Genomic DNA, 8179 nt, shown 5'->3' on the forward strand with positions numbered 1-8179 from the left:
GTGCCAGTTTCTCTTTCTCTTTGTTTTCAGTCAGTCCACTGTCCCAAGAAGGCATGCCACCAGCAGTAAAATCTGAGCTTTTGAAGCTCTGTGCTCCATCGCCCCTTCTTATTTATGGACTTATGAAATTAGAAGATTCACAGAGCAGCTGGGCCAGTTCACATTTTAAAATTTAATTTAAAAAGTATTTATTAGATTTTAAACTGCTTGAGGGAAGAGGCTATTTGCTTGTTTCCCTCTTTTTATAACCCTAGTGCTTATCACAGTTCCTGGTGCATAGTAGGAGGTTAATAAATATTGATTGATAGATTATTAGATGTCCCATGGATACAAAGACAAAAATGAAAGGGTTCTCTCCCCGCAAAGGAGTTTGCATTCTATGAAGAGGAAACATGTATACATATGGAGTGTCCCAGAATTCTTAGTGCAGTTTTAATTTTAATATCTTAAATAGTTTTTATATTTTATGCTTTAATAGCTTAAAGCTGCACCAAGACTTTTGGAACACTGTATAATGAATTGAGAAAGATATACAGGATAATTTCTGGGAAAAGGGCAAAGGTTTAATGGAAGGGTAGTTTCTTAAGAATACAACAAAGTCTCTAGAGAGCAGAATAGAAGGGTAGGAGTGAGAAGGGACAAGGGAGGGATGGAGCTTACAAAGATGGATAGAAGTGCTCAGGGAAGGAATCTTTGGCTTAGTTTAGATAGAAGAGATTCTGAGTGCAACCATAGGACAGTCCATGGTCATGTCCTTCACAGTGGCAAAGATAGTGTTGATTAGATTGTCAGTCTCTGAGAAGAATAGAAAGTGGGAAGAGGTCTTCCAATTCCCAGCCCCTGGGAGGTCTTGTCCTTGGTGATGCCTGATGGTTAAACTAGGGATCCGTGGAGTCCTGGGGTGAGACATATATGAGGAATTCACACTAAGCCACGTCACCTTATCCTCCAATTTTGAGTAGATTATATCCCCCACTGTGGGGGCTCAGGAGGTTCTGGTTCTCGAACTGATAACTGGTGTGGACTGTGAGGGAAAACAGAGTTCATTTCCAGTTCGTAGGCTACTCAAAGCAGAGTTAGGTGTGCAGTCCTGGAGCACCCTCAGGGATGGCTGGTTTTCCTGAGTCCCTTGGGATAAAACACTGATGTTAGTAAGTATGCTGATGCATTTTCCTTCCTTGAAGACTAATTATGTATGAATTACTTTAAACAGATCAGCATCTAGCTGAGACTTCAGTTGAAATTTTGACTGGAGCAAGAAAGAGGAAGGAGGAAAATTTTGGAGGGAAAGGGCAAGTTTTGAATGGGGTGGGAGATTTCAGATAGCTAGAAGACAGCATGAAAGGTATAGATTGTCTCTAGAGCAATGGTGTCAAACCCAAATAGAAACAGGGGCCACTAAACTGTATGTAGGGATCTCTGCTGGCAGTGTATTGACTTAGAAAACCACATGTTCACATTATAAGTGTTTTATTGTATTTCTGTTTATTTTGTTAACTATTTCACAATTATATTTTAATCTACTTTGAGTAGCAATTAAGAAAGTTGTAGGTACTAGGTCTGTATCCCAAGGAAATTATAAGAGGGAAAAGGACCTATTTGCACAAAAATATTTGTAAGCTGTTTTTGTGGTGGCGCAGAATTTGAAACTGAGGGTATAAGTTATGGCATATGAATGTACTGGAATACTATTCTGCTATAAGAAAGGATGAGTAGGATGTTTTCAGAAAAAGTCAGAAAGACTTATATGAAGTGATGCACAATAAAATAAGCAGAACCAGGAAAACTTTGTGCACAGTAACAATAACATTGTGCAATGATCAATTATGGTTGACTTAGCTCTTCAGCAATAAGATGATCCAAAACAATCAAAAATAATCATAGTAGAAAATGTTATCCACATTCAGAGAAAGAAATGATATAGTCTGAATTTTATTTTTTCATGGTTTTTTCCTTTTGCAAACTGTTTCTTTTTTCACAACATGAATGATATGGAAATATGTTTTACATGGGTGCATGTTTATGACCTATATCAAATTGCTTACTGTTTATAGAGACCGGGGAGGGAAGAGAGGGAGAAAGTTTGGAACTCAAAATTTTATAAAAAATGAATATTAAAAATTATCTTTACATGTAATTGAAAAAATATAACACTATTTTATAAAAAGGAGTGTTGTGGGTTATGAGGTTGCCACCACTGGTCTAGAGGAAAGGAAAGAGTTAGAAGGGTGATAAAGAAAAGCTCTGAAGTTTTTCCCTGTGCAATTGTAACATCGATGGACCACTGAAAAATCACTGCACTAGGTGGTGAATGACTGAACTTAGGTATTAATTTAATTCTGCCTCTCCAATTCAGTCCAATCACCACCTTCCCCTTATTTCATCTTTCTAATCCTTCCTGCATGGACAAAACAAAAAGTCGAGGGAGAAAATGATGGAGACATATGTATTTACCTTCAGTGACTGGAGGGAAAATAACTCACTATCCAACTCTTATATGTCTCATTCCTTTGGCTACCCTTACCTTTTCATCTTTCCTCTTTGTGGTTCATTAGTGCTTTTATTCATGGATATCCCAATGTATGTCAGTTTTGTGATATGGCAGTCTGAAAAAGATAATACTGAATTTTTCAAAATGTGGGGCACTGATGTGATTAGAGGAAGGGAGGGTGGGTGCCAATCAATGACAAAATTATCAGATATTTTAGACTTTACCTTGTACATAAATAGAAATTACAAAATTTAAGACAATTTAAATTTAATTTTTGAAAATTCCAAATGAGTATCTATAACTATCCTCAAGTTATTTCAAATTTTTTAAAGTTAAATTTCTACAAATAGATCTACTTTTTTCAATGAAAACAAAGTCTATAACAGTCAACAAAAATCAGGATGAATGTAGCAAATTTGATCCAAACGACAGTGAATCTATTCAATATACAATACACAAAAAAGTATGATATCAAATATAGGTAGTTGAAATTATCTATCACTTTTGCCTTCCATTATCATAGGCTTATGACACAGATGAATCGATTCAAATATTTGCTAAATGCTTACTATGTGTTAGGCAGATGAGTTGTGTCAATAGTTTTTCGTAATGATGGATATGATAAACAGAATTTGAATGGAAGTTAAAATTATAATATGTTATTTCTCAGCATTATTTGTTTTATTGAATATAATGTCATAAGCTGGTTTTTAAAAGATATTCAGGTTTTAAAAATTTTAAATAACTTAAGCCTGATTATAAATACTCATTTGGAATTTTTAACAATTAAATTTAAATTTAATTGTCTTTTTTTTAAACAGAGAAAATAATATCCCCCTGTGATAGATAATATATAACCTGAGACCAGATTTGAATTCAGGAAGATTAAAGCCTGTGCTCTATCCACTGCACCTCCCATCTACTCCATTCTTTAATTACAAAAGGATATACACATACATATATTTAATATACCTATACAAACAAGATATAAGCATACATATTTATAAGACATATAATTTCCTTTAGAATTTTTCTGACTATATGTTTTAAAAATAAACAATCCCAAATCAAAAATATAAAAATGTAACATTCTAAAGTGGAAAAAAGCAGCATATTTGTGAGTATTTTATTTATTGTACCATTGTTGCAGTTTGTGAAATTGCCTTTTATGAATATTTACCACAATGTGAAGTATGATGATGTCATATTATTTGTGACTTTTAAAACTTAGTTCTTTCAATATTTATTTTTATATGTTCTTAAAGAATAAATGTTTGCTTTTTCCTGTTCCATGTTTCATTTGCATACCAGGCAGAGTTTCTTCAATTTGTAGTTCTTTTGCTCTCAGTATAAGTCCAAAGTAAAGATTCTGAGCTGGTCTGTGGTAGTCCTCTCCTCTCTCCTTCCTTACATTCTTTTCATCAGATCCTCTCTCTCTTGGCTCTTAATATGATTCTGGGCAAGTAACTTAACCTTTCATTGTTCCTACAAATTCTTTAAGACTATAAACTGCATGACAGATATCTATTTCTATCTGTACTGGTAGAGGAATTTCACTGAGAGTTCCCTAAACCAACGATATTACAGATCTAGTCCAAAAAAACAAAAGCATTAATGTTTTTATTTGAACAAAATACAAACTAAGAAAACTATTCTCATTGTTTTATGAAAATGTGCAATTTTAAAATTTGTTTAAATAAAAGAAACATTGCTACATACAGATTTTGACCTCATTGTGCTAATACATTCAGCCTGCTTTGAGAATTATAGTTTACAGGAGTAGGAAGGTCATAATTCTGTTATATATAGACATCAAAGGTTTTAAATTAATTTCTTAGTACAATATTTTTTAGCAAGGATACATGTAAACTGCAGGATATATAGGGAAGGGTGATGAAGATGGTTAAAAGGCATGTGACCGTGCTGTATTAGAACTGGTTGATGGAACTGGGGATGTTTAGACTGATGGATACTTTGAGTTGAGGGATTGGAGGGGCCATAAGACATAAGAGCTAGCATCGAGTATTTGATAAGCTGTTTGTCACATGGAAGAGAGATTAGACTTCCTCTGCTTGACTTTAGAGGGTAGAACTGGAAATAATGGGTACATAATGCCAACAGGCAAGTTTAGGATTGATGTTGGGAAAAACAAAATAAGCTTCCTAACAATTAGAATTATGTCAAAGTGGATGAGGCTGCCTTAGGAAATCAAAGATTTTTTTTACTAGTGGAACTTAAGAAAAGACTGAATGACCACTTATGAGGGAGGTTGTAGAGGTTTTCTTGCTCATGGATATATTGGATGAGATGTCTTCTGAGAGCTCTTCCAACTCTGAAATTGTGTCATTCTATTTAACTCTAGATTACTGAGAACTTCTTATGCCTATGTATAGACTGCAACTCCAACCACAAACTTGTGAGACATTCAGAATATGTACAACATGGCTGGATATCTATGTTTCATAGTTAGCATGTAGCACAGTGCCTGGAATATAGCATACACATAAAAAATACTTGTTGACTTCCCTTGGCACATCAGCCTAACCAGTCTAGAGAAAGACTGAATTTTTAGCAGCTTTCTTTCTACATAATCATAAAGTTACTTGTAGTACCTACTACCAGAAATGGTGACATAAACAAGTTTATAGATGACCACAGATTTAAAAAAAAAATTTCCCTAACTTTCTGGACATTAGAAGGTCATGCATTTTTAATGTTTCTTCAGCTTCATAAAGAATCGACAAACTCAAAAATCTATCTCCAGAAACAGAATCAGAATCAGAGAAGCTCTGAGTCAGAAGGCACCTCAAAGACCATCTGTCCAATGCATACCACAGAAAGAATTCCCTGTTCAATATTCTTGACAAGTGGTCATTCAGCCACTGCTTTGAAACTCTTAGTAAAAAGAAGCCCATTATGTCCTGAGATATCCCATTCCACTCCAGATAGCTATATATTTTTTTCCTTATATTAAGCTGAACTCTACCTCTTTGCAACTTTTGCCCACTACATCTCTTTCTCCCCTTGGGGACAAGAAGTAGTCCAATTTCTCTTATATATGACATCCCATCAAATACCTACCCGTCCATATCTGCCTTCCTCCCCTTCCATCTTGTGTTCTCCAGGCTAAGTATTTTTGGCAAAATTCAATAGTATTCCAAAACCATAATGCAATTTCCATAAAGATGTTTTTAAATGCAAGAGGAGTAAAGATGAAGCACAGACCACATATGGATGACTGAACTCTCTTCATGAATCAGAGACTTCCATTGACCAAGATGATTGTTGACAGTTATTTGCTGAATGTTTGCACAGTGCAATGAATGAATGACCTACCAAAATGTCATCTAGGGGGAAGAGGCCATTTGGTGCAGTGGACTGTGATGAGTTTACTGTATTTAGCAGGAATACACAACACCCTAGGCCAATAGCCATGCTTGGGTGGAAATAGGAAGTCTTTATGCCAACAATGTTGACATTCGAAAGAGATGGATGAGTTCCTTCTAAATATCCTTGAACAAGCCATGAAGAACAGCATTACCTGACCCTCAGGGTATGGTTGACTTTGTTACACAGAGCAGCTAGAGTTACCTCAATTCCATACCCATCAATGAGATTTATGACCTTATTGTAAAAGGCAAGAAGCAGAAAAAATACTAAGCACTAGTGCAGCAGCAATGAAAATCCTATATAAAGAACATCCAGTGAGATCTGGGTGGAGTGAGTGCTTTAGGGAGGGTTTAAAGTGATGGTCACCTTGTTCTAGAAATGAAAGTAAGTGATAGAGGATGTGTTCATTTTTTATAAATTACAACGCTTTTCTCCACCCATTTTGATGTTGGTAGTGATTCTTCAAAACTCTCTTAACATCCTTTTGGTTCAGAAGAAAGACTGAATGGCCATGAGGTATGCATAAACATTTTATGACTGGACAAAGTTTTATGTCCCTCAACAACCAACCAAGCAAGACAGACTGGGAATTCTTCCAGGAGCCTTCCAATGCCTCATTAATTTTAAGGCTGTCTTTAGCCACAAAGATCAGTCTTGCTTAGGAAGAATTTTTACACTTTGAGTAAAATTGAAGAAATTCTTCGGTCTTCAGCAATTCAATTCCATTCCAGCAATTGTGTATAAACTGTTGCACAATCTGAGAGCTTCTGATTGCCTCTGGAGTCCTAAGAGTAAGTAAGACCCAGATTTTGTAACAAGCTAGACATAGATGTTGATTGTCAGTACAATTCCCTTAACTGGGGAAGGTAACAACCCATATGTAACACAATTTTAGAAAATTTCTGAGGCTTGTAGAGGTCAAATGACTTGTCGATGATAATTTATTTCCTAGATGTCATTTGCTGAATTTGAACCCAGTTCTTCTTATAGCATATTAGCTTCTTTGAATTCAAGATTAAAACTAGAAAATGAATACTTTAAAATTGCAACTGTATCTTTGTTTACTATGGCTGACAATCTGGAGCAGCAGCCTCAAGGCTGGCTGAGTAGCTGGCTACCTACTTGGTGTCCCACTTCGATGCCTCAGCTGCAGAATATGGAAGCTAGGATCCTACAATGTGTCCAGAATAAGCTCTTGGCCTGCTATGTGTCCCTCCCAAGTCATAACAAGATCTGGACTGTTACAATGAGCCCAAAGTTGGAGGTCTGCCTGCCCTTGGTGATGGTGCATGGCTTTGGGGGTGGTGTGGGTCTTTGCATATTAAACATGGATTCACTGAGTACTCGACGTGCAGTGCACACCTTTGACCTGCTGGGCTTTGGGAGAATCTCAAGGCCAATATTTCCCCATGATGCCCAGTGTGCTGAGGATGAATTTGTGACCTCTATAGAGACCTGGCGGGAGACCATGGGTATCCCCAACATGATTCTCCTGGGGTACAGCTTAGGAGGCTTCCTTACCACATATTACTCTATGAAGTATCCTGAAAGAGTCAACCACCTCATCCTAGTGGATCCATGGGGTTTCCCCCTTCGACCTACTGACCCCAATGAAATCTGGACACCCCCAACCTGGGTCAAGGCTTTTGTCTCTGTCCTGGGGTGTTCCAATCCTTTAGCTGTCTTACAGGTGGCTGGATCCTAGGGGCCTGCCCTGGTACAGCAATTCCATCCTGATTTTAAGCAAAAATTTGCTGATTTCTTTAATGATGACACGATATCAGAGTATATCTACCACTGTAATGCTCAGAATCCCAGTGGTGAGACAACATTCAAGGCTATGATAGAGTCCTTTGGCTGGGCCCAGCTCTCCATGCTGGAGCGAATCTACCTAATTCAGAAAGATGTGCCTATCACTATGAACCTGGATAGATATTAGTACCGGAGAGAAAGTAAAACTTGGGAGGCCAGGCTACTATGTCGGAGATATGGTTATTGAGGGTGCCTCACAAAATGTCTATGCAGACCAACCACACATCTTCAATTCTGTGGTGGAAGAGATCTGTGAATCAGTTGACTGAGCTGCCATCCTCAAGAAGGAGAAAAGAGCACAGAGACTCAGGGGTGTGGCAGGACAATGGTGATGGAACAGCCCCTCCTATCTACATCCTGGAGATGAGAGGCAGTAGTGGCCTGGAGCTCCCTAACTTAGGGATTTCCATAAAGAATCTTAGATCCCATCCCATTCTCTCATGCCAAAGTGTTAATAATGAGTTGGTTTTAAGTGTTACATAAACC

The 8179-nt window shown here is 37.1% G+C and overlaps 1 pseudogene; it reads left to right on the top strand.

Moving 5' to 3' along the window:
* The first annotated feature begins 6944 nt into the window (after window positions 1-6944).
* On the top strand, window positions 6945-7962 carry LOC110200940 ((Lyso)-N-acylphosphatidylethanolamine lipase pseudogene; annotated as a pseudogene).
* The last annotated feature ends 217 nt before the right edge of the window (window positions 7963-8179 follow it).

This window comes from Phascolarctos cinereus, unplaced genomic scaffold (assembly GCF_003287225.1).
Source record: "Phascolarctos cinereus isolate Bilbo 61053 unplaced genomic scaffold, phaCin_HiC Scaffold_9;HRSCAF=440, whole genome shotgun sequence".
NCBI lineage: Eukaryota > Metazoa > Chordata > Mammalia > Diprotodontia > Phascolarctidae > Phascolarctos > Phascolarctos cinereus.